Source organism: Scyliorhinus canicula, chromosome 3 (assembly GCF_902713615.1).
Source record: "Scyliorhinus canicula chromosome 3, sScyCan1.1, whole genome shotgun sequence".
In the NCBI taxonomy this organism is placed as follows: Eukaryota; Metazoa; Chordata; class Chondrichthyes; order Carcharhiniformes; family Scyliorhinidae; genus Scyliorhinus; species Scyliorhinus canicula.
The window spans coordinates 67,078,187-67,091,975 of record NC_052148.1 but is presented as its reverse complement, the minus strand read 5'-3'; positions in this window follow the sequence as shown (position 1 = coordinate 67,091,975).

Genomic DNA, 13,789 nt, shown 5'->3' with positions numbered 1-13,789 from the left:
GTGGAATTTCTCCAAGTCTGCAACTAAACCCAGGCATTCTTTTTCGATTTGAACGTACCTTTGCTCTGTCGTTATCATGGATCGTGATGTATACTCAACTGGTTCCAATCGTCATGCACGAGTTGCAAAAGAACTGCTCCTAGACCATCTTTGGACGCATCTGTTGACACTTTAATCTGCTTAGATGGGTCAAAAAATGTGAGAACTAGCGTGGTGATTAGTGAAGTCTTGAGCTTCTTCCACTGTTGCACATGTTGCTTAGTCCAATTGAAATATGTTGTCTTGTGCAAGAGATCACGTAGATGTGTTGTTTTTGCTGATGGTTTGGAATGAATTTCCCGGTAAAATTGATCATACCCATTACCCTTAAGATGGCTTTCTTACCATGTGGTTTTGGCATGTTGAGAATTGCTTGGATTTTGTCCTTGTCAGGTTCAATGCCATGAGATGAGAGAATGTCATCTAGGAATGTGACCTTAGTTACTCCAAATTGGCACTTTCGCTTGTTGAGCTTCAGCCCATTTCTCCTGATGCTCGTTAGAAATTTAAGGAACTTTGTATTGTGCTCTTCTGTGGTTGAGCCCCAAATGATGATATCATCCATGTACACAAGTCCACCTTTGATGCCTTCAATTATGTGCTCAATGGCATGGTGAAAAATTTCTGGTGACAAAATTATGCCAAATAGCATTCTCAGAAAGCAGTACCGTTCAAATGGAGCATTGAAAGTGCAGTATTTTGTACTTTTTTCCTCTAGTTTTAGTTGCCAGAAGCCTTGAGATGCATAAAAGTTTATAAAGAATTGTGCACCAGCCATTTCAGATGTGACTTCCTCACGCGTTGGTAGTTGGCAATGTTCTCTTTTAATATTCTGGTTCAGAACTTTAGTATCCATGCATATGTGAATATCATCATTCTTTTTCTTCACACAAGCCACGGAGTTCACCCAATCGGTAGCTTCTTCTATCTTTCTGATTACTTGTAATTTTGTCATTCTGTCTAGCTCCTTTTTGAGGCGACCCCGAAGAGATGCAGGTACTCTTCGTGGTGCCTGTATCACAAGTTTTGCATCCTCTTTGAGATGTACTTTGTAGGTGAATGGAAGTGTACCAAAACCTGTGAACACATCGCTGAATTTGCTGATGAAGGTCTCCGAATGATTGGACTGTTGATCCAACCCATTGTGGATACTATATACCAACTGCACTGGACTTAATTCTTCACAGGACTGATCACCTAGTAATGAATCCAAGCCCTATACAAAATGGGGATGAATAAACTGCATTCTTCACCACCACACTCAGATCACAAGCACCATAATATTTAATGCTTGAACCATTATAATCTTTCAGAGATATTTTGTGATTTCTTCTGATCGGTTGAATTTTTAGATTTTTTAAAATTAGTCATGCTCGTTAAATTGACTTTGACACCAGTGTCTAACTTCAATTGGACCACTGTACCAGTCACTTCAAGTGGTAGCAGCCATTTGGCCTCATCAACCGCATTTATTTTAAATACAATACCAGTTTGGGCTGGTACAAATACAAATAGCTGGGTCTGTTTAGCACAGGGCTAAATCGCTGGCTTTGAAAGCAGACCAAGGCAGGCCAGTAGCATGGTTCAATTCCTGTACCAGCCTCCCAAACAGGTGCCGGAATGTGGCTTTTCCAGGGGCTTTTCACAGTAACTTCATTTGAAGGCTACTTGTGACGATAAGTGATTTTCATTTCATTCATTTTTTTTAGTTTGCATTTTTTTAAGTGCTTGAGAATATTTTGATGTCTCCAAAAATGTTTCTTCTCTGCTTTTACTCCAACAAACAATAATGTTTCATCACTGGAGACTGTATCTTCCACTGTGCTGACTGATCTGGGGTTAAGCGTTTGACAATTCTGAGCAAAGTGATTTTTTTCTTTGCATCTGGAAAAGAACTTGCCAAATGCTGGACACTGCCTTAATATGTGCCTTTGACCACATAAGTTACACAGAAATACTTTGTCCTGCTATTTAACCTGTTTGTTGGTGCACGAGGAACTTCAGGAATCTTCCTGCCTTTTATTAGAAGTTTCCCACCTTATTGGAAAAAGGGCGGCAACTGGAGAGCTTTCCTCCAAGAAGACGGCGCCATTACTGAGAAACATTTTAGAATGCTGCGCTGCTAGCTCGTGAGCCTGACAAATCTTAACTGCTTATTCCAAAGACAGCTCTGATTCCCTCAGCAACCCTTCCCTCAGCTTATTTTCATTCACACCAAACACAATCTGGTACCGAATCATGGAAGATTACACCTCAGAAAAATTACAGCTTTTAGATTTTACTTTAAATCTGTGATGAAATTTTGTTTTTAAATGTTTAATCCTTTTTTTCTTTTAAATTTAGAGTACCCAATTCATTTTTTCCAATTAAGGGGCAATTTTAGCGTGACCAATCCACCTACCGTGCACATCTTTGCGTTGTGGGGGTGTGGTAGTCGGTATTAGGGTTATTACGGTACCTAGGTTGGAGGTACCTGATGCTGTAAGATCATGGGTGTTGGAGGTACCTGATACTGTTAGATCATTGGTGAAGCCTGCCTGCTGGTTCCGCCCAGTAAGGCGGAGTATAACAGCCTGTGTTTCCCTAGCTGCTGCATTGTGTACCTGCGCTGCTGGGGGAAACATTTAGTTCAATAAAGCCTTCAATTATCCGACAATCTCGCTCCGGGAGTTATTCCATCTTCTAGCTACCAGACGACAAATTCCAGGGGAATCACTAGATGAATTCTACCGCGCACTGCTGGTACTAGGTAGGAACTGTGACTGTCTGCAAGTTTCAGCTAACGACCACACCGAACTTTTAATCTGGGACGCTTTTGCTGCAGGCATGCTTTCCTCCCAGATCCGCCAACGGCTGCTGGAAACAGAGACGCTAAGTCTCGAGGAGGCACGGGCCCTCACAAGCTCCTTAGACGTAGCCTCCCACAACGCCCGAGTGTATGCCCCCAACCGTGCGGCAGCCCCATGGGCAGCTTGGATCCCACCCGCAGCCGATTTTGTGGCGGTATGCCAGGCCCGGGCGGTCACCACTGTCTCCAGGGGCGAACCGGGGTCGTCACCATTATTCTCATCGCAGGCCACGTGCGGCCCGTGGGCACCACCATCTTCGATCCCGCGAGTCACGTGCGGACCCTGGGCGCCGCTATCTTGTTCCCCAGGGACCACCTGGCCATGTGCGACGCGTGAGTGCCGCCATCTTGGCTGGAGTCGCAAGACACCGATTCGGATTACCGCACACTGCCCGGGGAATCCCACCAGCTTCTGCCACGATTTGCCTCGGTGACTCTGTACCAGTCTCGGTCTCGAACTCTTTTGACCGCTACGACGACGGTACTCATCAACGGACATGAGACATCCTGCCTGATCGACTCCGGGAGCACAGAGAGCTTTATACACCCCAACACAGTAAGGCGCTGCTCCCTCCCTGTACAAGCAGTTAACCAGAAAATCTCCCTGGCCCCCGGGTCTCACTCTGTAGAGATCAAGGGGTACTGCATAGCTAAACTCACAGTCCAGGGAAGAGAATTTACGAATTTCCGACTCTACGTCCTCCCTCACCTCTGCGCTGCCACATTCCTGGGATTGGACTTCGAATGTAACCTCCAGAGCTTAACCTTTAAATTCGGCGGCCCTATACCCCCTCCTCACTGTCTGCGGTCTCACGACCCTCAAGGTCGACCCCCCTTCCCTTTTTGCAAATCTCACCCCTGATTGCAAACCCGTCGCCAACAGGAGCAGACAGGACAGCGCCCAGGACCAGACCTTCATTAGGTCGGAAGTCCAGCGGTTACTGAAGGAAGGTATTATCGTGGCTAGCAACAGCCCCTGGAGAGCTGAAGTAGTGGTTGTAAAGACCGGGGAGAAGCACAGGATGGTCATCGATTATCGTCAGACCATCAACAGGTATACGCAGCTCGACGCGTACCCTCTCCCCAGCATATCTGATTTAGTCAATCAGATTGCACAATACAAGATCCTTTCCATGGTGGACCTCAAATCCGCCTAACACCAGCTCCCCATTTGCCCAGATGACCGCAAATACACTACATTCGAAGCAGATGGGCTGCTCTATCACTTCCTAAGCGTTCCCTTTGGTGTCACAAATGGGGTCTCCGTCTTCCAACAGGAGATGCACCGAATGGTTGACCGGTACGGTTTGTGGGCCACGTTTCCATACCACGACAACGTCAACATCTGCGGCCATGACCAGCAGGACCACGCCACCAACCTCCGCAAATTTCTCTGCACCGCCAGTCTCCTTAACCTGACCTATAACAAGGAGAAATGAGTGTTCAGCACCAATCATCGAGCCATCCTCGGCTACGTAGTGCATGATGGAGTCATAGGCCCCGACCCCGAATGCATGCGCCCCCTCATGGAGTTTCCCCTGCCCCACTGCTCCAAGGCCCTGAAAAGTTACCTGGTTTTTTTTTCATATTACGCACAGTGGGTCCCCAATTACGCGGATGAGGCCCGCCCACTAATCCAATCCACGGTTTTCCCCCTGTCAGCAGAGGCCCGCCAGGCCTTCAGTCGCATAAAAGCAGACATCGCAAAGGCCACGATGCACGCAATCGATGAATCCCTTCCCTTCCAAGTCGAAAGCGACGCCTCCGACGTAGCTCTGGCGGCCACACTCAACCAAGCGGGCATGCCCGTGGCTTCTTCTCACGCACCCTCCATGCCTCCGAAATCTGCCATTCCTCCGCTGAAAAGGAGGCCCAAGCCATAGTAGAAGCTGTGCGGCATTGGAGGCAGTACCTGGTTGGCAGGAGATTCACTCTCCTTACTGACCAACAGTCAGTAGGTTTCATTTTCGATAATGCACAGCGGGGCAAGATAATGAACGATAAGATCTTACGCTGCAGGATCGAGCTCTCCACCTACAACTACGAGAACTTGTATCGTCCTGGGAAGCTAAACAAGCCCCCTGATGCCCGATCCCACGGCACATGTGCCAACGCACAAGTGGACCGACTCTGGACCCTCCACGATGACCTCTGCCACCTCGGGGTTACTCGTTTCTTCCATTTTATCAAAACCCGCAACCTGCCCTACTCCATCGAGGAGGTCAGGATCGTCACCAGGAACTGCCAAATCTGCGCGGAGTGCAAGCCGCACTTCTACCGGCCAGAGAAAGTGCACCTGGTGAAGGCTTCCTGCCCCTTTGAACGCCTCAGTATGGACTTCAAAGGGCCCCTTCCCTCCACTGACCACAACACGTACTTCCTGAATGTAATTGAAGAGTACTCCCGGTTCCTGTTCGCCATCCCCTGTCCCGGCATGACCGCTGCGACTATCATTAAAGCCCTCCACAGCATATTTATCCTGTTCGGTTTCCCCCCCTACGACCACAGCGATAGGGGTTCTCCTTCATGAGCGACGAACTGCATCAATTCCTGCTCAGAAGGGAATTGCCTCAAGCAGGACGACCAGTTATAACCCCCGGGGAAACGGGCAGGTGGAGAAGGAGAATGGAACGGTCTGGAAGACCGTCCTACTGGCCCTACGGTCCAGGAATCTCCCAGTCTCCCGCTGGCAGGAGGTTCTCCCTGATGCACTCCACTGCATTCGATCATTACTATGTACCACGACCAACAAAACATCTCATGAACGTCTCCTTGTCTTCCCTAGGAAGTCCTCCTCTGGGACCTTGCTCCCAACCTGGTTGGCAGCTCCTGGACCTATTCTGCTCCGCAAACATGTGCAGGCGCACAAGTCGGACCCGCTGGTCGAGAGGGTACACCTCCTTCATGCTAATCTTCAGTACACCTATGTGGCGTACCTCGACGGCTGGCAGGATACGGTCTCCCTCCGGGACCTGGCGCCCGCTGGATCCCCACCCACACCCCCATCACCAACCCCACCCACCCTCCCACCGGCGCACCCCATGGCTGCTCCCTTCCCAGGGAGATTGGTCCTTCCACTGGCCCCACCCAGGGGTGATGAAGCTGAAGAAGCCACGCTCCCGAAGTCACGGATGCCTGAGCCGCCCGCCGCCTGCATCACCGCCAAAAATGCGACGATTACAGAGGACGACTGGGGCCCCTAATTGACTAATATTTTCATTATGAAATGTACCTGTAAACAAATACCTGTAAATAATTTGTGTGACATGTGAAAGGCAAAACACTGCACCGTCAATGGGTACCTCCATAACCTCCACCACTGTATAACGTGAGACCACCACCCCTGCCGGACTCTTTTTTTCACAGGGGGTGAATGTGGTAGTCGGTATTAGGCATATTAAGGTACCTTGGTTGGAGGTATCTGATGCTGTAAGATCATTGGTGTTGGAGGTACCTGATACTGTAAGATCATTGGTGAAGCCTGCCTGCTGGTTCCGCCCAGTAAGGTGGAGTATAAGAGTCTGTGTTTGCCTAGCTGCTGCATTCTGTGCCTGGGCTGCTTGGGGAAACATCTAGTTCAATAAAGCCTTCAATTGTCCTACAATCTCGCTTCGGGAGTTATTGATCGTGCATCGGGGCGAAACCCACGCAAACATGGGGAGAATATGCAAACTCCACATGGACAGTGACTCAGAATCAAACCTGGGACCTTTGCGCCGTGAGGCAGCAATGCTAACCACTGCACCACCGTGCTGCCCTTAAATCTCTAATGAAATGACCTAGGGACTCTTCTGTCTTCTGTAAACGTGCTCTACACACATAGCGTTCATAAATTTCATTCTTTCTGGGTGTGCAATGTGCAGCAAATCTTCAAATTACTTCATTGAAATTTTTACTATCTTCATCTTTGGCAAATTTAAACATATTAAACACACCAATTGCTTTGGGCCCTGCTGCTGTTAGGAGCATTGCTACCTTATGTGATCTCCAAAATACACTGCAGTAAGAAACAGATTAAATTCTTGTTTTAACACATGAAATGAAAATTGCTTATTGTCACGAGTAGGCTTCAATGAAGTTACTGTGAAAAGCCCCTAGTCGCCACATTCCGGCGCCTGTCCGGGGAGGCTGGTACGGGAATCGAACCGTGCTGCTGGCTTGCTTGGTCTGCTTTAAAAGCCAGCGATTTAGCCCAGTGAGCTAAACCAGCCCCTGTTGCTGCCAGTTGCTGTCCACATTACCATGAAATATGAGACTCATTGGCTTCAACAACTCCATGTTGTTAATTCTGGCAGTCTGCAAAATCTTCAAATCTCTGTGGGTCTTGCGGCAGGCTGATAGCTTTTTTTTCTCTCAGTGTTTAATACCATCCAGTATTGGTACCATGTAATGTTCTTGTCGGATGGCCTAATATATATTGCAAGAATATTTGTAGCTAAAGCTATTAATGATTTATTAACTGTAACTGTGGGTCAACTATATACAAAACAACAGATGAATAACAGTATTATTAGGCAGAAGCAAGCTCTCTCTTCCAGCTTCCTAATCAATCTGAGGTCACCTGACTCTGACGTTCACTTACATAGAAATGAGACTTTGAGTGGTCAATTGGTGAATTACAACACAACCATGATATCACCACAGTGGTGTGATGCCTTCTTGAACCGCTGACGTCTCTGATGTGTAGGCACACCCACAGTGCTGTTAGGGAGGGAGTTCTTAGATTTTGTCCCAGCAACAATGTAGGAATGGCGATATATTTCCACGTCAGTTTGGTGAGTGACTTGGGAACCTCCAGGTAGTAGGGTTCCCAACTATCTGTTACTTGTGTCCTTCCAGATGGTAGTGACCATGGTTTTGGATGGACTGCTTTCTTCTGGACGGAGTCGAGCTTCTTTAGTATTGTTGGAGCTGTACTCATCCTGGCAAGTGGACAGTATTTCATTGTGTTTGGTTCGGTGTTTGATGTCCAGCAAGGAATCCACAGAACTGCTTGTGACTTGTCAAAATCAGGATATTTATTAATATACATGTGGTAAGATAATGATCTGACCAGAGCAAGTTATCATGGAGTTTCTTTATACTTCCCTGGAACTACCCCTATGCACGACTATGCTCAAGTACATCCTATAATCGTCTGAGGATCATCGGATCTGCCTGGACTTATATCTGAGTGCCTTGTCACACGACCGTTTCAAACCGCATGTAGACCTGCACCGACACTTGCTGGTTGGAGGTTGCACTGCCAGCTACCTGCAATATTGCTACAGGCATGACACGACACATTACACTCCTGACTTGTGCCTTGTAGATGGTGAACAGGTTTTGGGGGGTCAGGAGGTGAGTTACTTGCCACAGGAGTCCCAGCCTTAAACCTGCTCTTTAGCCACATTATTAATGTGACTAATCCAGTTCAGTTTCTGATCAATGGTAACCCCCAGAATGTTAATTGTGGGGGGTTCAGCGATTGTAATGCCCTCCAATGTCAAGGGACAATCGTTAGATCCTTGCTTGTAGGAGATGGTCATTGTCTGGCACTTGTGTAGGTGAATGTAACTTGCCACTTGTCAGCCCAAACCTGGAAATTGTCCAGGTCTTGCTGTATTTGGAAATGGATGAGGAGTCACGTATGGTACTGAACATTGTGCAGTCATCTGCTAACATCCCCATTACTGATCTTATGATGGAAGGGAGGTCATTGATGAAGCAGCTGAAGATGGTTGGGCCTACAGGAGTACAAAAACAAAGAACAAAGAAAAGTACAGCACAGGGCCCTCCAGGCCCACGCCGATCATGCTGCCTGCCTAAACTAAAATCTTCCACACTTCCAGGGTCCGTATCCCTCTATTCCCAACCTATTCATGGATTTGTCAAGATGCCCCTTAAACGTCACTATCGTCCCTGCTTCCACCACCTCCTCCAGCAGCGAGTTCCAGGCACCCACTACCCTTTTGTGTAAAAAACCTGCCTCATACATCTCCTCTAAACCTTGCCCCTTGCAGCTTAAACCTATGCCTCCTAGTAATTGACCACCCTACCCTGGGAAAAAGTATTTTATTAGCCACCCTGTCTAGGCCCCTCATAATTTTGTAAATCTCTATCAGGTCTCCCCTCAACCTCCGTCGTTCCAGTGAGGTCAAACAGATTTTATTCAACCTCTCCTTATAGCTAATGTCCTCCATACTAGGCAACATCCTGGTAAATCTCTTCTGCACCCTCTCTAAAGCCTCCACATCCTTCTGGTAGTGTGGCGACTAGAATGGAACACTATACTCCAAGTGTGGCCTAACTATGTTTCTTTACAGCTGCAACATGACTTGCCAATTTTTATACTCAATGCCCCGGCCAATGAAGGCAAGCATGATATATGCCTTCTTGATTACCTTCTCCACCTGTGTTGCCTCTTTCAGTGACCTGTGGACCTGTACACCTAGATGTCTCTGACTGTCAATACTCTTGAGGGTTCTACCATTCACTGTATATTCCCTACCTGTATTAGACCTTCCAAAATGCATTGCCTCACATTTGTCCGGATTAAACTCCATCTGTCATCTCTCCGCCCAAGTGTCCAAACGATCTAAATCCTGCTGTATCCTCTGACAGTCCTCATCGCTATCCGCAATTCCACCAACCTTTGTGTCGTCCACAAACTTACTGATCAGACCAGTTACATTTTCCTCCAAATCATTTATATATACTGCGAACAGCAAAGGTCCCAGCACTGATCCCTGCAGAACAAACAAGTCACAGCTCTCCAATAAGAAAAGCACCCTTCCATTGCTACTCTCTGACTTCTATGATTTAGCCAGTTCTGTATCCATCTTGCCAGCTCATCTCTGATCCTGTGCGACTTCTCCTTTTGTATCAGTCTGCCATGAGGGACCTTGTCAAAAGCCTTACTGAAGTCCATATAGACAACATCCACTGCCCTACATACATCAACCATATTTATGACCTACTCGAAAAACTCTACCAAGTTAGTGAGACACGACCTCCCCTTCACAAAACCGTGCTGCCTCTCACTAATATGTCCATTTGCTTCCAATGGGAGTTGATCCTGTCTTGAAGAATTCTCTCTAGTAATTTCCCGACCACTGACGTAAGGCTCACCAGCCTGTAGTTCCCTGGATTACCCTTGCTACCCTTCTTAAACAAAGGAACAACATTGGCTATTCTCCAGTCCTCTAGAACAGTGCATCTCAAACTATCTGATGTGGCGGACCGGCAGTTTTTTTTTTCAATGTGCCAGGGACCGGTGAGCGAAACAAGCCATTCCAGGATTACTGTCTCTTTCTTTTCTGGAAACACTCCAAGTACTGGCAGATGATGGCTCGCGTACCGGCACCGGTACGCGTACCACACTTTGAGAAGCACTGCTCTGGAACATCACCTGAAGACAGTGAGGATCCAAAGATTTCTGTTAAGGCCTCAGCAATTTCCCCTCTTGCCTCCTTCAGCATTCTGGAGTAGATCGCATCAGGCCCTGGGGACTTATCCACATTAATATTTTTCAAGACGCCCAACACCTCGTCTTTTTGGATCTCTATGTGACCCAGGTTATCTACACACCCTTCTCCAGACTCAACATCCACCAATTCCTTCTCTTTGGTGAATGACTACCCTGAGGAACTTCTGGAGCTGAGATGATTGACCTCCAACCACCACAACCATATTCCTTTGTGCCAGGTATGACTCCAACCAGCGGAGAATTTTCCCTTGATTTCCATTGACTCCAGTTTATCTAGGGCTTCTTGGCGCTATACTTGGTCAAATGCTGCCAGATATCAAGGGCAGTCACTCTCACCTCACCTCTGGCATTCAGATATTTTGTACATGTTTGAACCAAGGCTGTAATGAGGTCAGAAACTGAGTGACCCTGGCGGAACACAACTTGAGTGTCTGAAAACAGGTTATTGCTGAGTAAGTGGCGCTTGATAGCAATGTTGATGACTCCTTTCATAATTTTGCTGATGATGGAGAGTAGACTGATAGGGCGGTAATTGGCTGGGCTGGATTTGTCCTGTTTCTTGTGTCCAGGACACATCTGTGCAATTTTTCACATTGCCGGGTAGATGCCAGTGCTGTAGCTGTACTGGAACAGCTTGGCTAGGGTTGCGGCAAATTTTGGTGCACAAGGACTATTGCCAGGATATTTGCCAGCGTCCATAGCCTTTGCAGTATCCAGTGCCTTCAGCCATTTCTTGATATCACGTGGAGTGAATTATATTGACTGAAGACTGACATCTGTGATGCTGGGGACCTCTGGAGGAGACCGAGATAGATCACCCGCTCAGTACTTCTGGCTGAAGATTGTTGCAAATGCTTCAACCTTATCTTTAGCACAGGTGTGCTGGGCTCATCTATCATTGAGGATGGGGATCTTTGTAGAGCTTCCTCTTCCAGTGAGTTTTTATTTGTCCACCACCATTCATGGTTGGATGTGGCAGGACTGCAGAGCTTAGATTGATCCGTTCATTGTGGAATTCCTTAGCTCTGTCTATTATCAATGGTGCCGAGGTGGAGATGGTTGACAGCTTCAAATTCATAGGTATGCACATCACCAATAACCTGTCCTGGTCCACGCACATTGATGCTATGACCAAGAAAGCACAACAGCGCCTATATTTTCTCAGGATACTAAGAAAATTCTGCAGGTCCCCATTGACTCTTACCAACTTTTAAAGATGTACCACAGAAAGCATCTTATCTGGCTGGATCACAGCCTGGTATGGCAAGATCAGAAGAAACTAGAGAGTTATGAATACAGCCCAGTCCATCATGTGAACTCGTCTTCCATCCATTGGCTCCATCTGTATCTCTTGCTGCCTTAGGAAAGGCCTCTCCCATCTGGGATATTCTCTCTCTCAATCTCTTCCATCAGGCAGAAGATAGAAAAGTCTGAGAACACGTGTTAAAAGATTCAAAAACAGCATCTCCCTGCTGCTATCAGACTCCTGAATGGCCCTCTTATGGACTGAACTGATCTCTCCGCATGAATCACCCGATGTCTCTGTATTTACATTGTGTATCTATCATATGTCCTGGCCGGGATTCTCCAACGGCGTGATTTTCCGTTATGCCGGCACTCAGGGGTTTCCCAACGGCGTGGGGCTGCACCACAATGGGAAACCCCATTGACCCACGGGCGTGAGGGAGAATCCCGCCAGCCGGATGTGGCATGGCGGGGCGGGGCGGAGAATCCCGTCGCCTATGTTTTTCATGTATGTTACGATCTGACTGGACTGAACGCAGAACAATACTTTTCACTTTACCTCGGTCCACGTCACAATGAATTTAATTACTTGCTGCTTATGCTGTTTGGCACACAAGTAGTCTTACGTTCCAGCTTCATTTTTAGGTATTCCTGGCATTGCTACTGGCATGCTCTCTTGCACTTTTCATTGAACCTGGGTTGATCACCTGGCCTGAAGCTAATGGTAGAGTAGGGGGGATGCCGGGCCATGCGGTTGTAGATTGTGGTTGAGTACAATTTTTCTGCTGTTGATGACCCAAATCATCTCATGCTGCCCAATCTTGGGTTGCTAGATCTATTTGAAGTCCACCCCATTTGGCACGTTGGTATGTCACAACACGATGGAGAGTATCCTCATTGTGAAGACAAAGCTTTATCTCCACAAGGACTGTGCAGTGGTCACTTCCACCAATACTGTCGTTGATAGATGTATCTGCAGCAGGCAGATTGGTGAGGATGAGGTCAAAAATGTTTTCGCCTCTTGTTCATTCCCTCACCACCTGCTGCATACCCAGTCGAGCAGCAATGTCCTTTAGGACCCGGTCAGCTCGGTCTGTGGTGGTACTACTGAGCCACTTTTGGTGATTAACAATGAAGTCCCCATCCAGAGCATATTCCATGCCCGTGCCACCCTTAATGATTTTTCTAAGTGGTGTTAAAGATGGAGAAGTATTGATTCCTCAACTGATGGTAGACGGTAAGTGGTAATCAGCAGAAGGTTCTCTTGCCCATGTTTAAGCTGAAGCCATGAGACTTCATGGGGTCCAGAGGTGTTGTTGAGGACTCCCAGGGTCCTCCCTTTCCACCTGTAAAACACATGTGCTGCTGCCTCTACTCGTCTTGCTAGTGAGACAGGACATCCCCAGGAATGATGATAGTGGTGTCTGGGACATTGTCTGTGAGGTATCGTTCTGTTAGTATGACTACGTCAGGATGTTGCTTAACTAGTCTGTGAGACAGCTCTCCCAACTTTGGCACAAGCCCCCAGATGTTAGTAAGGAGGTCTTTGCGGGGTCAATAGGGCTGTGTTGGCCGTTGTCATTTCCGTTGCCTGGTTCAATGCTGGGTGGTTCGCTCGGTTTCATTTCTTTTTCGTGTTTTTGTGGCAGTTGAATACAACTGAGTGGCTTGCGAGCCAATTTCAGAGGGCACTTCAGAGTCAATCACATTGCTGTGGGTCTGGAGTCATAAGGAGGACAGATGAGGTAGGGATGGCAGATTTCCTTCAAAGCATAATGAGCAATACAGCACATGAATAGGCCTTTCGGCCCTCCAAGCCTGCGCCAATCACATGTCCTATCTAGACCAACCTGTATCCTTCTATATCCCGTCTATTCATGTGTCAACCGGACTATCCAGACAAGTCTTAAAGGTTGCTAACGTATCTGCCTCAACCATCTCACTAGGCAGTGCACTCCAGGCCACCACTACCCTCTGTGCAAACAATTTTCCCCACATATCTCCACTGAACCTTTCCCCCTCACCTTGAACTTGTCCCCCCTTGTACTTATCATTTCTGCCCTGCGAAAAAGCCTCCAACTGTTCACCTCATCTATACCCATCATAATTTTTTAAACTTCTATCAGGTCAGCCCTCAGCCTCCCTCTCTCTAGGGAGAACAATCCCAGTTTATTCAATCTCTTCTCATA